At 41.1% G+C, this 18,687-nt stretch overlaps 1 protein-coding gene across 1 annotated transcript in view; it reads right to left on the bottom strand.

Annotated features, from left to right (window-relative positions):
* LIMCH1 (LIM and calponin homology domains 1) overlaps positions 1–18,687 on the bottom strand; it is a 323,010-nt gene that overhangs the window by 178,027 nt on the left and 126,296 nt on the right. The window lies entirely within an intron of this gene.

Raw genomic sequence — 18,687 nt, 5'->3', positions numbered from 1 at the left:
CTTTTTTTTAAAAAAAAGAACAGATGTAGCATGTTGTACCCACTGTCCTACGTCCTGCTTTGCCACTTACCAGTATTCCTTGGAGGTTGAACAATGTACCTTTGAGAGTATGCCTTATCAATACAAGTGGAGCTATGCCCTTTTTAAATAGCTGTTGACTGCAGACAGACATGGAACTGGTGGGGGTGGGGGGGTGGGAGGAGAGCACTGGCTCTGGAGTCAGACTGACAAATCCAAAGCCCAGCTCAGCCATTCACTAGGGGCATTACTTAGGGCAAATCTAATAACTTCTGTTTCCTTGACTATAATACAGAAGTGCAGTAACACCAATTGCATAGGTGTCACTGAGGCGTGAAGGTGGCAAAATATGTAAGGCTCTAGCACAGAGCCTGGTGCATAATAAGTTCTCTACATTTGTGTGTAAGCATTTATTTTATACTAATTCATTTCATAGCATTTTAGATCAAGCATCTTTAATGCTTTTAGATTTTTCTCATGAAATGAAATGCCATTGCTACGAAATCCCCGAGCTTTGTTGCTGATCAGCCAAAGCAGAAAGAATAACAAACACCCCAACAAAGAATTTATAAATTAAAAATCCTCCTTTAAAGAGGCACCTTTGTATTAATAATTTTAGTAACAATGCTCACCAACCCCTTTCTTACCCAGGTTTATGTTTTACAAAGTCTTAAATACTTCATTATATCCATCCTTTGTAGAATTATAAGGCAGAAACCTTTCCTGTCACATGATGTCAAACAACAACTATGATATGATGCCGGACCTTAATTAAAAGAGCAAGAAAAAACTATGTCTCTGTCAAGATGTTTAACTACAAATTAAAAAATAAAATGCCTAAGTACTCTTAAATAACTGGAATACATTCAAGATCAAGGCAGCTGTATTTTCTAACATAAACATTGCACTTGTTCTGTACACAGTTTACAGTACACAACAATAGAAGATTACACTGAATTTACATTGCAGGAATGCCCAACACCTGCTTATCTTGTATTTTGCATTAAACTGGGGACGTTTCTTGTGCATATCAGGAGACAGATGGGAAGTCCAAAAATAAAGTTATGAGTAAGAGCCAAGGATATTCACATGCAATTTTATTAAAATCCACGATTGCCTTCCTATGTACATTAAAGTATAAATATTTTCAATCAACACTTATTGATGACATACTTTACAGAGATGATGGTATTTTTATATTCATGAACCTTCTGAGCTGCACCGTCTCCCACCATCCTGCCCTGTAGAGACAGCTCAGGGATTCGTTCCACCGTGTCTGTAGTAGAAAAGACTGAGCCCCAGACAGAGGCGAAGACCTTCCTTAGGTCTTGCACAGCTGGTTTGCAGCATAGCAAGGACAGCCTTCACGTCTTGGGCTAGTCATTTTATACTGAAACTTAGTGCTTTAGAAAGTCTGGCTATAGTACATACCCTCAAAGTACAACTCAACCCCCACACACACTCACGCACACACAATGAAGGAGAGAGAAAACGAGAGAACAAACCCTTAACATTTAACTAATAGGAAGGTGTAGTGAATTTGGAATAAGTAGTCTAGGTTTTAAAAGCTAAACTCAACACTCATTAGCCCTGTGCCTTTGGGAGGTCCCTTGATCAGAATGGGATTTTGGAAACTTCACTTTCCATCCAGGTTTGCAGTGAGGAGCCAGTGGGACAGTGCATGTTGCCAGCATTCGGTAAATGGAAATTTGCATACTCATACTCATTTGATATACTAAGCTACCTCTTTTGACTAAGTAAGTTCAGGTCATCTTAGTTTCAATTTTTCCATTAGCCAGCAGCCAAAGACTAAGTTTTACTTGTTTTCTTTTTTCTGGCCACATTTGGACAAAAATCTTACATAAATGAATCAACTTGACAAACGTGTATAGCTTGCCTAATATATGTGTGGTAAGAAATGACTAGAAACGGGAAGGCAAGTCATGATCTTGGATGATCTTCAATTATGAAAAAGTTAATGATATTAAAGGTAAACAAAAATACATGTGTTTCTTATATGATGGAAATTAAATGGTGTCTACTAAACTCAACTTCTAAATCTGAAACGCACGGTGACCTATTTCAAGGAAGGATATTCCGTATGTTCCTTTACGTATTCAACAAATATTTATGGAGCACGCATGATGTTCTGGCCCAGAGTGGGGTATAGGGATAAAAAGGAAGACAGGACAGACCCCAGGTTGTTTCCTCATGGGGCATGCTCACTCACAGATTTAAAGCCCACAGGAGGACCAGAACTATGCTTATATGTGGTTCACGGTCACACAAACTAATGCACGGCCATCTTGAGGTTTTGAGAAGATGAATTAAACACTTGCTCTGCACAGATTCTATGAATATAGCTTTTAAAAAATTAAAGATTAGATTTCTTAAAGAAACAACTGTTGAGACACCTAGGGATTATGCTGATGTTCTGATTAGACCACAGGCTGCATTTATTAACTCTTTGTAACACCTAATATCCAGCTTGTGGCAGTCTCTCAGTCATTGCTTCATGGTTATAAAACACAAACTGAAGAAATTTGTTCCTATCTGTGATTAAAAGGAAAAACCTCAAATCTCTGCTTCACTCTGGTTCATTCTGATTCTTCCAGGTGCCAATATAATAGCTCTGCAAGGGACGTAACACTGAGGATATAGCTACAAAGGATACATTACAAGATTGTCCAGACATTAGGAATTAGACCAATGAGAAGTTTGTTATTGAACTGTAACATAAACATTAAAGGTGAGATTTTTTTTTAAATTGCAAAAATTTTACCCTACAAATCATTCAATTCATAAGTTCACATCTAATAATGATGCTAGAGTTTGGGGGAGAGTAGAGGAGCTATCTAGACCTTGAGCACAGGGTTGGGAAGTTCATGCTTAATCTCATGGGAAAGCACTTTATTCTTTGCAACAAGAGATTACATCACCATCTCATTAGCTTGGTTTGTACAGCTGCAACAGGCAGCTATGATCACAAAATTACCTACTTTGTGTCCTTTTTAATTTGGCTCAATAGTGTTTTTCTACGTGGTTTCCTTGATCACTTTCTGGGTTTGACTATGCATTGTGAATGAAGGTGTATGCACTTTCATTTAATCTAACATGGCAACTATTTTTGAACCTAAGCATGAGATCAATTTAACCTTGACCATAAACCTGTTACAGATGTCATTTTTAAAGAGTTCTTTTTAGAGTTGCCTCAGCAGAAGGATAAAAGTTAATAAACCTCTGAGGTCAAGAAAAATGGACTAAACTATAGGGAAAAGTGAAACTTGAACCAAACAAGAGTTTCATATGAACAAAACAGTGATGGAATGTAAATTGCCATCATTAGTATCTACCAAATGTTTAAGGGATACTATGCATCGTCCAGAATGTGTGAAGGATAGGTCTATTTTAGCCACCTGCCTTGAACATACTCAAAGAAGAGATGGTGAGGGCTTTAAGAAGGTCTTTGTCTTAGAGTTCCAAGAAGTTGGGACTGACTCTGTAAATTGTTCAGCCCAGCAACGCTGGCTTTATTCTAACACACCTCGTGTGGCAGACACAACCCACCAAACTTGTCTCCTTTCCCTCCTGAGCACACGTTTCCCACCTTGGCTATATTTCCACCCTCCTCTGCAATTTTCTGTAGCCATACAACAGAGTTCTGGCCAATAGGGTGTAGACAGAGTGGTATATACCACACCTAGGTCTGTCCCTAAAACTCTCCCAAGTAATGCTCCATTCTCTCTCTCCTCCGCTATTTATGGGTTAGATGTTGACACCGAGGAAGACCTGAGAAAGAAGTCAGGTGCTAAGGATGGAGTCTCTATCAGTTGAGATCCCTGAACCACTGCTGGAAGTGAAGTCATCTCCACTCTTCCCTGTTGCCAGAAGGGGGCTATACAAGCGAAGTACATTTCCATGGTTTTAAACCACTGAGATCACAGCACCCAGCATTACCCTACCCATCACAGATAGGTCTTTCTCCTGTAAAAAGGGGCCCCACTTTGCCAAACTGTACCCAAGAAAATCCTGTCCTAAAATGAGAAATCGAACACCTGGGCACATCCTTTCCTCTAGGGCTCTCTGGGAGGGCAGCTAGGAGGGGATGAACTAGTACTCGACTCGACGCACTGTAAACAAATGGATGCGTTTTTTCCACCGCATTTGCTAGGGGAAATCTCTTACATATCACTCCATACTCAATACTAAAAAACTAACACTAACGAAATAATTATACTCATGGAAGAGAAACTATAGCAATTATCTGAGTATCTTGGATTCCTTTTGATTCATTATCAGTCTCTCCCACAGTCCAATCTTTTTATGGCCATTCCTGCTGTCAGGAAATTATGGGATTTTTGGACTAGAAGAGGCTGAAAAATCAATAAATCAATCTAGATACAGAAACTGCCACCAGGCACACATCTAAGGTTAGGGCTTGTAAATGTAGTTAGGAGTACAAACTCACGTTTCTAAATCCGAGAAGAGAACTTTCCTATGATGCCTCACTTTCTGCACTTCAGTAAATAATCTCCAGCTACTAATCTCTGCTATCTGGATCAACCTGCTCACCACATCCAAACAGACCCCTTCTAAATCTTGGCTTTGGACATGCTGCTCCCCTCCCCCAGTGATTTCTAGGCTCTTGAGTGCCCACAGGACACCCTCCAAATGCCTTCACCTGGTAGTCAAGCTCCCCCCACCTCACCAAACTGTCTTCCCCACTGTGTCCCCCTCGCAAGATCCTCCTTGATTTTATAAGGCACAAGTTTAAGATGACACGTGTGATCAATGAACTGCAAAAGCTGGCAATACATGAACAGAATTCAGTATAACCAAATAAACTGGAAACTAAAGTTACCCTGACACAGGCAATGATACGTGTGATCACGATCTTGCTATGTAGTAATTATGGATAAATGATAGTAATTAGTATTCCTTTTGCATAACTAAAACCTGGTATTGCTGGGCTTACTGTCAGGATGGTGGAAAGAAAACTGGGAACATGAAATTGCTGTGATTTATCTCTGAAAGCTTCTGTAGCCAGACCTGAACAGGATAAACAGCCAGCTCTTGCTCTCCACACTTCAGAAAGAAGTGCTCAAAACCCAGAGTTACAGATTGCCACTCAAAATTCCAAGAGTCAGAGTAGCCTCCAGAGACAAAAAGGCGTGGGTTCAAATCCCAACTCTGCAACTTGCTAGACAAGTTATTTAAGTATTCAATATCCTTGAGCCTCAGTTTTTTCCTCTGTAAAACAGGGACAATAATGCCCATTAGTCATGGCATGAGAGTGTGAAATACTGCATGTAATACACTTGGCTCTAGCCTTGTGTGTAGTATACATTTGATAAGTGGCAGTTGATATTACCATCTCCATGCAGGTTTTGACCCCAGCCTCCCCATAGATGGAAATCTGATACATCCGTCATTGCTCACCTCTCCTCCCAAGCATCCTGCCTGTAGCTAGAGGGAGGCTGAGAGTTGGAGGAGATGAAAAAACAGAAAGGAAGGGAATGAGATAATGTCAGTCCTTTTAGAGAGACTATGGCTCTGGGCGTCGACTCCAAAGTTGGGGATAGGGAGGAAGGAAGGAGGGATGCCAACAAATGAAAGGCATTAAAAAGCTCCAAAGACAAACTCAGCTACACTGCAGTTGTGCTCACAGCTGCCTCTGGCCCTGCCTTCCTGCCAGGTTCTGGCTAATCCTTTACCTCTTGCTCCTGTCTCTCTACCTCTCTTGCCACCCTGAGGGTGATGGGGGGAAGCCAAGAGCTGAAGAGATCCTTTGCTATTTTAGAAAGGGGAGGTCATCCCCTAACATGGCTTGTTAGAATTCTGAGTTGATTTCCTATCCATTCCACATACTGTTATCAGATGCTTACCCCACACCAGGAGCTGAGCTATGCCCAGACACCCTCAGAAATTGGGGTCTACAGTGGGCCTGTCACTCTTTCAGATGTGGTAGGAGTTACAGAAAACTGTGAAGAACATTAGTTCTACAGGGAAACTTCCAGGCTCTAAACGGTGACTTGGAAGAGAACTTTGGGAACACAGTATACATATAAGAGTTGTAAACTAAGGATGGACATAGCAAGACAAGTGTAAGAAACATCTCTGCTTCTCCTTGGGATGCAAAGCATTTTATTCAAATATTTGTGTTTGGTGCACAGCAGAAAGTAAGCAAGTGTCTCTACCATCACCAGATGTCATTTCCTAAAAAACAAACATAATCCCATCGCTCCTTTATACAGACCATGTTGGCTGCCTACTGCTTGCTGCATGCTACTGAAACTCCCTAACATGTTACTCAAGGTCTTCTGAAAACTGACCTGATACCCACCCTTCATCTCCAGTCTGCCCCATCTTGAATTTGTCCTAGGCTCTGGCCACAGTTTCTTCCCTGAGCACTCAAAGCCCCTTCATGTTACTGAGCATTTCAAGCACTTACTGTTGCCTCTGTTTGACTTGCCATTACCACAGGCCACCCCTCACCTTTGTGGTCTGGAAAACTCATCCTCATCCTTCAAAACCCAGCTTACATGTTACCTCTTCTTCAACTACATCCGAGGTAGAGATTATATCTCCACCTCTAGATCCCAATACTCTTTGGCTTCCTTACTTATCACACATCACAGAAATTGTCCAACATCCCCATCAGGCAAAGGGTTAGTTCTCTCTGCAACCCAATCTCCACTGGAAGGATTAGATCTTGGTAGAGCATCAATGTTTGTTTGCTGAGTAAAGTGATATTAGACAGCATTTGAAATATCATGAAGCAAAAATTTTAAATTCCACTGTGAGTGAATGTATGGGTGTGCATTTCGTGTGTGTGTGTGTGTGTGTGTGTTTTAAGAGCTTGAGATATCTCACCCATTGAATGTGTAGAATCCAATTTTTTTGGTACATTGACAGGATCATGCAACCATCTCTGCAGACTAATTTTAACTATCTTTCCCCCAAAAGAAACTTCTTCCCTATTGGCTTTAACTCCCATCCCACCCACACACAATCCCCAGTCCTAGGCAACCACTAATCTACTGTCTGTCTGTATAGATTTCCCTATTCTGGGTATTTCCTATAAATAGGATTATATAAAATGTAGTCTTTTGTGACTGGTTTCTTTCATTCAGCATAATCATATTGGTTCATTCATGTTTTAACATGCATTGGTAGCTAATTTCTTTTTATGGCCAAACAATATTCAATTATATGAATATACCATATTTTATCTATCCATTCATCAGTTGATGGCATCTGGGTTGTTTTCAACATGTGGCTATTATGAATGTCAGAAACAGTTGTACACAAGTTTTTGTTTGGATAAATGAAATGTGTTTTCATTTATCTTGGATATGTATCTAGAAACATTATTACTGGGTCATAAGATAATTTAATGTGTAACCTTTTGAGGAACTACCAAATCACTTACCAAAGTGGCAGTACCATTTTATATTACTACCAGCAGTAGATGAAGGTTCCAGTTCCTCCACATTCATACCACACTTGTTCCCTTCCTTTCTAATTTGGCCATTCCAGTGGCTGTGAGCTGGCATCTCACAGATTTGATCTGCATTTCACAAAAGATTAGTGATGTTGAGCATCTTTTCATGTGCTTCTTGGCTATTTTTATATCTTTTTTGGAGAAGTGTCTATTCAGACATCTTTGCCCATTTTTATTAGATGATTCTTTTATTATTGAGCTATGAGTTCTTTATATATTCTAGATACAAGTCCCTTCTCAGATATATGATTTGCAAATATAATCTTATTTTGTCCTATTCTGTGACTTGGGAAATAGTATTGTTTGCAGGACAAAACCTTTTAGTCTTGATATAGACCAATTTATCCACTTTTTCTTTTGTCACTTTTACTTTTGATGTTATATGAAGGAAACCATTGCCTAACCCAAAGTCACAAAGATATACTCCTATGTTTTATTCTAAAAATTTTCTAGTTTTAGCTCTTACACTTAGGTCTACAATTCATGCTCAGCTAATACAGCATGTTTTTAATACACATTGGTCAGTTAATACTTTGAAAATGTGAATTTTGGAGTAATCTTCCTTCTTCCCACTCTTCCTCCAAAGTGCTTTTTACATTCCTACACATGCAAGTGTCATTCCATATAGAAAGAGAGCTGAGTCACTGTTACTATCTCACTAATAGAAAGTTAAAACATACAACCTCGTGAGTAGCGCCCAGTGTAAGACAAATTATCTGCTCTAGGCACAGCCAAAACACTTTTCAAACCAGAAACAAGAGAGAGAGAGAGAGAGCACTTGAAATCAGGGTTGTCTCCAGCCCAGGATATACAGTTGTCACCATCATGGGTGCTAAGAGGAAGGAAGCACTGAATCCAGGCTGCAGCGAGGGGGCTATCTCAGTGGAGGAAAAGATGCCCAACGTGTGGGTTTAGGATTTAGGGAGATGGAAATGGACAGGAAGTGAATACCCCAGGTGGCTGGAATGAAATGCAGCAAAGGCACAGAGATGGAGAAGCACAAAGAAAATCATAAATACAATAATTCTCCATGGCCAGTGCAAAGGGATGGTAAAGATAAGCCAAATAGAATCACTGCACCCAGCCAGTGAGAGACACCGGGTTCCAGGCAAAGGAACTTGAATCACGTCCTATTTTGTGGGAAGGGGACCAGGCCTGATGAAGCCATGTTTGGGAATGTTGGCCTTATGGTAGACCGTACAGTGGTATAAGGAAAGGCAAGCACTAGAGCTAATCGCTCAGCCATGAAGTCCTAACTTTCTATCTGTCGTGTCATTCACTCTTTCTTCTTTTCCATACTATAAAGAGGGAACTCTATTTCTGCATAGTTAACTTTAAAAATAAATCACTTATAAACTGGGCCCTTGGTGGGCTATTTAAAAGGTCCTCTTCTGTGGGTTACCAAAGGAAACATTTAGAATGGCACGCTTGAGGCAAGAATTTTGCACACTTCATTGTGGGAAGTCAGCCCACCCAGACTGACAGCCCAGTAGAGACAATAAAAAAAAATGGATTATTATGGAAATACAATTAGGGAGCTACTAAATCCTCTCAAATACAAGCAAAGCCTAATCCAGCATGTAACTCCAAAGGCAGGCAATGAGGTGGGCCTGATTCCCCTCTGCCACACAAGCAGCCCATACTTAAACCTGTTGTTATATGATTTTTAGTCAGTTGATCATTCCAAGAAATGTGGAATAAATTTGTTCAGGAGTAAGGAGATTAAGCCTGTGATTTAACTGAGCAGAAGTTTAATACTTTTTTAAGGTACAGATTGACAGGGTAAAAGAGATTACCACATTTTGAAAGGAGTGGTTCCTGAATGATAACTGTATTTCAACCACAGTTTTTGGCAGCATCAAGACACATGTAGAATTGCCCTACTGAGTTTAGGTCATGTAAGACTCTGTATTAAGAAAAATGAAGTTGTGACCAGGATTATATAATTTTAATGGACAAAACATTTGTAAAGATGGATAAGCTTGAGAGTGTTTCAAATGTACACACGTTTCCCCCTCCCCCACCCAGCAGACTCCTGTAATTGATGCCAAGGCACAGTTTGAATGGAGACAGTAACACCGACTTCACCCCCCCACACACACACACACACTGCTCTAAGAGTCCCTCTTTTGAGTAGGAACCAAGGGCTGTTTATTTCATGAGAATTCAAGAAGGAAAAAGACAACTCTGGGAGTTCATTATGCTCATCATGAACCTTATAGACTCTCCTTCTAAGTTTTTCATCTGTTTTCTTCTTTCCTAACAGAAGGCTGTTGGGATACTCAGTTCTTGCTTAAGTCCCCACCTAAGCCAAGCCAATCTTTGAACAAAAAGCGGCTTTTCACAGGAGAACTTAAAAAAAAAAAAAAAGAGTGGGTTGAAATGTCCTTATTTGAACTTAAAAGCTTAATGAGCCTTGGTGCCAAAGAGTGGGAGACTGGCCAAGTCAGTGAAGCCAACTGTGATATGGCCGAAAGACAAAGGAGAACCCTACACAGAAGGCCTATCAAATTCTTACCAGCCTGCTAAGGCTAAAATCAGTAAAGGCAAAAGGACCCAAGTTTGCTGAGATTTGAGTGAGCATCTGGGTTAGAGAAAGAGCTCCAGACAAAGAATGCAAAGACACACTTGGCTTTACCATCCTGGGTCTCCATCTCTTCATTACAAAGGGAGGCGGGAAGAGCTGACCCAGGTTGTTCACCTACCAGGGTTGCTGTGAGGATTAAATAAGGGTTGGGTTTGCAGATACTGATCAAAGCAGTGGTGATTAGAAGGCATCAGTCTGGAGTCGCCAACAAGTAGGGTGACCACACATCCCCGTTTGCTGAGGACAGTCTCAGATTTCTTTGTTGTTCTAGTGTCTCAGCTGGCTAACACCCCCTCGTACTCAAAACCATCTCGATTGCATGATAAACTATATTATATAGTCGCTCTACAAAGAAGCCATTAGGCCAGATGAATACGTTTTCTTTTTTAATAGTTAAGGAAAATGTTACGTGCATACTTTACATTAGATAAGGTCTCTACCAAGAGCCTGTTGAAATGATGCAACAGAATGAGCTAGACTTACAATAAATGTGGAATCATGATCACTGGTGGGGCAGTTCCCAGAGACAGCTATTAATTGACAAAGGTCTCCAGTGCCTCCCTCTATCGTCAAGGCAGATCTTTTCTGAGGTCTTGTGCAAGGTGACCTCTGCTGGGGCCATGTAATATAGGTGACCACCAGTCTCTTAAAAGTCTTAGTTTCCTTGGTTTCCAAGACATGACACTTCCCTGGGTTTCCTCTCATCTCTCTGATACCCCTTTGTGAGCTTCCCTTTCTCTCACCCCTGATCCAGAGGTGAAGCTTTCTCAAACTGAGACCTTGTTCTGCTATTCTCTCTTGATGTGATCTACCCTGCAGAGAGATTGTTGTATATTTCGGCTTGGCCTTTATGTCCAACAATGGCTGGCAAATCATATTTGAAAAAGTTAAATCCATTGCCTCATCTCTAGGCTCCTGACTCCTGTTGCCAACAGTCTGCAGGAATGTCCCTTAGGGAGGCTATCTATATCTCAAACTCACCCTGCCAGAACTGAAATCATGACCTCTCCCAACAAATAGATGCTCCTCTTCAGAGTGCACCAGAGGCCCTACTCCACTTGCCATTAATAACTGAAACACTAGTTATTTTGTAGCCATTTCTTTCATTTATCTATAGCCTCTACCCTACCAAGTCCTATGATTTCTTCAGAATTCTTCTTATTTCCATTGTTCTAGAGGTCAAAACCAAAAATCCTTCCATGGTTTCCAAGGCCCTGAGCAATCTTTCCCCTGCCTCTTCCTCCTCTCCATCTACTCTCATCTCACACCATTATCCCCCATTTCCTGTATTTTTGCCAAATGAGTCTCCTTGTAATTCCTCCAATATACTAAGAGACCTCAGACATGTTACTCTTTCAGTCTAGAAATGCTTCCTCCCTATTTCCATCTCCCCTCCCCATTCCCTGGCTTATCTCTACTCTACATTCAGATCTCTACCTTGATGTCTTCTACAAGAGAACCTGAGATTTATACCCATACAGAGTCAGGATTTAGATTCCAGATCTGATCAGGGCATCCCTGTTACATCATTTTATTGCATAGTGTACTAGACTTTCTAGTAACTTACCATACTTGTAAGTGGGTTCTTCAAAATGTTCCTTGAATGAAGGAAGAGAAACCCTTCCTTCTGTCAGGCAGATCTCTTCTATGTATACCAAACATAGCATAATCCTTCAGACCTCAAACCTTGCCTTCTCTTGTCTCTATGTAGGACTCTCTTCTCTTTCCTTCAGACTACTTCATTAAGTAATATTCACTTGATGTAGCATCTGTCCAATAATGATCTCCCAAACTATAACAATCTTCCTTTGTTTAGCTTCTTATTAAATCTTGGTCACTTGCACTTACTCACATATTGGTTTACACAGTCACTTAACTATTTTGTGAGGGTGTTCAAGCCCCCAAAACATGAAAAAACTCTTGAAGATCAGGAATCACATCTTCCATTCCCTTTTCATGTCCCTCAGTTCCTCCCTTGGGACTGTGCAGAGCATGGCCAAGATCTAACAAATCCTCCATATGACAAAATGTCTCCATGCAAAATCACACCGTCAACTTCCAACCTGTCCTAGAAGGCTAGTACATATCTGTGGCACACCACATCTCACGCTGGAATCAGGACAAGGATCCAGGTCAAGCCTTCCTTCTTAGAATAAGCAGCTCATTCATCAGTGGTAATATAAACAAGTGTTTGCCAACAGATTTCTTATCTTCAGAAAATTATTTCACCAACATAAGAACCAAGACAAAAATACACTAAGACATTCTCTATTGGTCACTTGTTTGCAAACAGACATACTCAGACTTTGCATTCCATGCAAATGTGTCTGCAGAACAAAATCCCTAAGTTGACCTCTGTAACTCTGAACCTATAGTGGAGAATCTTATACTAAAAGGAGATATTTCTATGCTTTGGTCTCCAGTCTTCAGGGATGGCTCTACTCTTTATGTAAAAGTGTGTGTGTGTGTGTGTGTGTGTGTGTGTGTGTGTGTGTGTGAAGGGAAGGGTGAAGGCAGAGGAGGAAAGAGGAAAAGAGGAAAAAGAAGAGGGGGGAGGAGGGGGGACAGAGACAGAGGACGATACCGACAATGACAGCTAAGACTAGGAGAAAGTCAAGATCACTGTTGATGAGGTAGTCTAGCTAGCAACCTTACTACTGGACTCAGTTTATGTAACAGGTGCCTGTAATAGACAAGTTACGTGCCAGACCAGTGTCCCGTGAAGGAAATACAAAGATAAACAGAAGAGGTCTTCAGGAAGCTTTCACTCTGGTACAGGAAGTAGATGTGGAACAAAGAGGTAGAAACACTGTGATACATGCTAGCACGAAGGTGGTACGGGTCCTTAGAAGCCAGATGGGAACCTATTAACTCTGCCTGGAGGGTTCTGGAACAGCTTTCCCAGAGAAAGAAACCAGGCTGGAGAGAGTGAGAGGAAATGACATCACCACGGAGGTCGAGGTTACTGTTTTCAAAACAATCACTCTAGTCCTCAAGCTCTGCCAGCCAAAGCTCATTATTCACAGATGGTCAAGTTTGTAAGGGACCCAAACTTTCTTGCCCAGCTTTTGATCACAGGCTAGGCAAGAGAAGCTGGAAAGTAAAATCCCAGCTCGTTCATCCTGTGGCTTGTTGGCTGTCCTAGAGAAAGAGCCGATGGGTGCACAGTGACATAGAGTTGCACTGACTATGTTATATTCATAATTGACTTTGGGCCTATTTCCAGCAATAATAATGAGAACAGCTAGTGGTCCAGAGTGCCAAGTGAGCACCAGACACCGCTGAGTGTTTTACAGTATTCTCTTCCTGGAATCTCTCAGGGACTTATGAGGTAGTGATTTCCCCATACCATAGATGAAGGGAGACAAGTTAATATTTAAGGGTCTGCTATGTTCCAAGCACTAAACAAAGAGATTTATCCATATCATCAATTCATGTAACCTGAGAGCAACTCTATTAACTAGGTACAATTATATTGGTTTTTATAGCTAAGGAAACTGGGGCTCTAAGAAGGTTAGGTAACTTGCTTGAGGACACATAGGAGACAAACCAAGGATGTAAGCTGTTAACTACGTTGAACCATATGAAACCACACTTCCTGGTTGTTTTCAGTCTGTTAATACAGTTTCCTAGGATTCAACCTAAGTGTTCCCCAATCCATTCACTTTCCACCATACCATCTCACAAAAGCATTGGAACTGGCTTTTGTTAAATGTGTTTCGTTGGGTGGTAACAAAGAAGAAAGTAAAAGGGGTGAGGGAGGGTGAGAAATCAAATAACAGAGAAGATAGGAGAGCATGCACCCTGTAACTAGATGCCACTTCGGTTCCCCTGAAAAACATGGGGGTTCAGGGCACCAACCCCGTCTGCACAGTTGAAAATTCATGTATAACTTTTGACTTGCCCAAAACTTAACTACTATTAGCCTGCTGTTGCCCAGAAGCCTTGCTGATAACATAGTCAGTTAATATATATTTTGTATGTTATATGTACTATATACTATTTCTTACAATAAAGTAAGCTCAGGAAAAGAAAACGCTATTAAGAAAATCATAAGGAAAAGAAAATACACTTACAGTACTGTATTTATCAACAAAATCAAAATGTAAGTAGACCCACACAATTCAAACTATGTTGTTCAAGGGCTAACTATCTTATCATTTTGCCACACTTACTTGATCTTTTCCTGCATATGCCTCTTTTTTCCTGAACCATTTGCATCTAGTTGCAGGCTATATGCATCATCTTTATATTACTCTTGTAACTTTTCTATAAGCTTGAAATTTTTCAAAATAAAAAGTTGGGTGGAAGAACGACTTCTAAAAAGTCCTGAAAGGGGAGCCTGGGTGGCTCAGTCTGTCAAGCGTCTGATTCTTGGTTTCAGCTCAGGTCAACATCTCACTGTTTGTGGATGCAAGCCCCACATAGGACTCTGTGCTGTCTCCCCACCACTACCACCCCTCCCCCACTCATGCTGTCTCTGTCTCTCTCAAAATAAACTTAAAAAAATGCCCTGAGAAAATCTTTTCTAAAAATTATTTTATTTACCTAAATAGCATTCTTGCACTGCCCAAACTCACTGCCCAAACTCTTAACTTTATGTGGGTAAACAATTACATCCAAAATTTATCCAATAGTCCTTATGAGCTAACAAACTTTCTGTAAAGGACCAAATAGTTAACATTCTAGGCTCTATGAGCCATATACGAACTTTTGTCTTATTTCATTTACAGCCCTTTTAAAACATAAAAACCATTCTTAGTGAGAAAGCCAGTACAAAAACAGGCCAAGGACCATAATTTGCCTACCCCTGATATAGACAGAATTCCATAGAGTTCTAACGAAATAATAAAGTCATAGTCAGGAAAACAAGCCAGAAACTTTCCTTTCTGGAATTATTTCAAAACAGTCTGATCTAGGTACAGGGAAGTAGATGACAGTCATCAACAACTCTGTTCTGGGAGGGTCTTCCTTAGGGAATGGTTATTTGCAGCCTTCCTTTTAAACCCTGAAGTCCTCAAGGACATAATGCAGTACTTGGTTAACATTTCTAACAGCATGACACTGGTCACACATTTGTCACCTGGTCACATTTTGACCCCAGACAAAATTTATTTACTGCTCCGTAGAGGACTCACATCATTTGATCGTTTAACCTCCAAACATCAAGTACACACAGTTGGCAAAAACCATAGAGGAAGAGAGAAGTGATTACAGCAAAAACACATGTACTAGAATTCTACTTGGCACGTGCAGAGTCTAGTTTGTACTTGCTATTACTACAAGTTACGCATTTTTTGCCGAAGTAGTACTGCGTATGGGGGCAGCCTATGCAAAGCCATGGGTACCACGCTTGACAGGCAAAGCAAAAGAGCTCCCAGGGTGACTCTGACATTACTCCATTTCCACCTTATATGCTGCCTGTAGGCGCCAGTCTTTTCTCCCTTGTCTCTGTAGTCTTTAGTCCACATCCACACCTCCGCCTTTGTCTCTATCTGGTTTGACGGCTCTTCCTACGAAAGCTGAAATCCCTACATCCTCTACAGACTACAGCCTCCTTCGCCCATTAGCTCTCTCATGCTTTCCCTCTTATGGAACTTGCCTTCTTATCTTAAGAAGGACCACCAGGTCCTTGATGCTTACATCCCAAGACCACCAACCTCATGCAGTTCTTCACGCTCCATCCAGCTGAGACCCAGTGGTTATCCTCTGTACCGCTCAATGCTTTCTGGCGCCAATTCCATGCCACCATCACTAACCTCCAAACCTCTTGCTTTTCTCTCCCACTAAAATCCCAACTGCAGGCACAGGACAGTCGTTCAGAGCAAAAGCTAAGGAATCAGACTTCCAAATGTAAAGCTTTCTTATCTGTATAACCTTCACCAAGTTATTGAATCCTCAGCGTCACTCTTAATTCCTCTGTAAAATGGGTATGATAATAGTCCTTACAAGCCATATGAAAGTTTGGTAAGAAGGAAAATGAGACCCCAGGCACAGAAGAATGCCCTTTGCTTGATGAGAACTATGACTTTTTTTTCAGACTCATAAACAACTCAGGAAATGTTTAGTGAACAAAGAGCATGTCTCTCCAGTTGCAACCACCATTTAGAGCTGATCTAACTCAGACAAAAAGACGAGAGTTTGTTGAACAAAAGGAATCATTCATGGATGCTGTTCATGTATTTTTCAACTGGGGTCATTACACTATTACAAGACACCAACTGGGCTTCTGTTTTGAATAATATGAAGTTGAAAAGCCCAACAATTTTTAAAAAGAGGGCTGTATATTATAAAAGCCTCAGTCTCAGAAGAGCTGAATTGCTAGTTTTCGAAATTTGAAATTATAGGGAGTTCTTACATTGTTAAATGTTGCTACATGAGTGGAAATTTTGAGTTAGAAAGCTTTAAATCAGCATCCACAAAACTCCTCTGGTTCTAGAAAGTGGCACACCCTTACACATTCTCATCTACTCTCCAAAGACAGGTGTTTAAAACCTGTGTGGATCCACTGTCTGGGAGCCCACACTTTCCTGAGACCCTCCAAACTGAGTTTTCTACCTTTTGGTCCTTGCCGTCAACCAGCCCCACAGTGTAAGTCCCCCTTCTTGCGAGATGGGTCTCAGGATACAAGTCCCAGAAAACAAACTTTCTGATCTCAGCAGCCCGGTATGCTTCAGCTCAGATAGAATCTAGCCATGCCCTTGCCCCGACCAAAGACGAGGGGAAAATCTTCCTCCATTGCTCTCAACCTTCAGTGCATTCAGTTGTTGGGCCATGCTTTTGTTTCTCATTGCTCTGTGGCTCCTGGACTCAGAAATCTGTTTGTATCTGGTTTCTCCAGCTGCTGACCCAGCTTTTCCTCAAGGGTTCTGACTGAGACTCATGCTACTGACTCTTTTGATGCAGTTCATTCCACCTTAGCAAACTCTGCTGGAGCTCCAGGCTGGAATCCCACAGGGAAGCCAAGACTTGACCCTGGTCTTCAGACTCCTCCAAATATATCAGTGGGTCTAATCTTCTGTGGGTAGGAGACTTAGACAATAACTGACTTATCTTGAGTTCTGGCCTACATGCCGTTCAGTAACACTTGTCCAAGCCTCTGTGTTGGCCAGTTCACTCAGCTTCACTCTTGGCTGTCGACAGTCCAAACCCTTTATAACTTAAGAAGGCCCCTGGCTATAATCTGGGCCTCTATCTTGGCTAACCATAGTATTTCTTAACCATGGCCTAGACCCAAGCCCCATCCCTCCACGCCTAAACAACTCCAACATTCACTAATGTATCTGTAAAAGGCCAATGGATGGTGCCACTGCTCACATGACAGAACTCATCCTCTAACTCAACATCTTCATCCAGTTAAGAAGCAAGTTCTATGCATGCAAATGTCTCCAGACCCAGAGCATCAGCTTCAGATGAGCCTTCTCAATCCAAAGTCTGGCAAGCAATACTACTCCTTGACAGATTTATTTACAGGAATATAGCGGAGAGATGGATGCCTACAAGAATCTTTGGAGCAAATGTTAGCTAAACAAAAATTGGTACCAAAGACACATTTCAACAGTTAAAATAGCATGATGCACATAAATTAGATCAGATTGTGGCTAGTCTGTATTCAGGGGAGGGTTAAGCCCAGCATCACTGGAGAAGCTGGAGTTAAAACACAAGGGAAGTGTTTGGAGCCTGCCTGGGTTTGTCTCTGGTGAGACGCTAAACTAAGTATGTCTTATGTAAGTGATGAGCTCAGATTTAGATTTAAAAAAGGGAGGAGAAGCAATGAGGGAAGTAAAGTATGAGAAGAGAGAAGAGGCTCCCCAGGAAGGAACGCATGGAAACAGCAATCAGGGCATGTAAATTTCTCTTTGAGGAAAAAAGGACAGTGGGAAGCAGGGAAAAAAGTGCTGGCAGGAAGTGTGTTGAAAAGTGCTGCCTAATCGTCAACATTTGTATAGCAAATGTAATTTTTCAAAGTACCTCATCCATGTTATCTCGTTGAAAGTCACAAAAAGCTTATGAAGTAGGAAAGAGTTGTTAACTTTTTTGTTACCATTTTAGAGAGAAAAAATTGAGGCCCAACGAGGTAAATGATTCAAGGGCTACAGTAAGACTTGCATTTCTAGCTCTCAGGTTCCAAAACCTGAAGTCCTTCAACTACACTGGTAGGTACCAAGCAATATTCTGGAGGTCGCCAAAATAAAAGTGCATTCTATGTCATTTCACTTCCACAAAGTTCAAGATATAAGGCAAATAAATGCTATGGTGATAGAAATTAGAAAGATGTTTCTCTAGAGGTGGTTGAGATGGATTGGGAAGGGACAAGAAGGAATTTGCTGTCCTATATCTTGACAGGGTGTAGGCTACATGCATATATACACTTCTCAAAATCCATCAGGTTGTATATCTGGAGCTGTGCTTTTCCTGTGTGTACATTTCACCTCAATGGAACATAAACCAGTATCCGAATGATAGAATCTATGAAATACAAAATTTGAGACCTTAAAGTGTATGTTCATCCACCTCTAAGTGTTACGGCTCTAGTTTATTTTCTGTAGGGCCACTTCACAGAAAGCTCTTGAAACCA

This window comes from Hyaena hyaena, unplaced genomic scaffold (genome assembly GCF_003009895.1).
Source record: "Hyaena hyaena isolate Hyena2069 unplaced genomic scaffold, ASM300989v1 scaffold_24, whole genome shotgun sequence".
NCBI lineage: Eukaryota > Metazoa > Chordata > Mammalia > Carnivora > Hyaenidae > Hyaena > Hyaena hyaena.
This window is presented reverse-complemented; position numbering and strand designations above follow the sequence as displayed.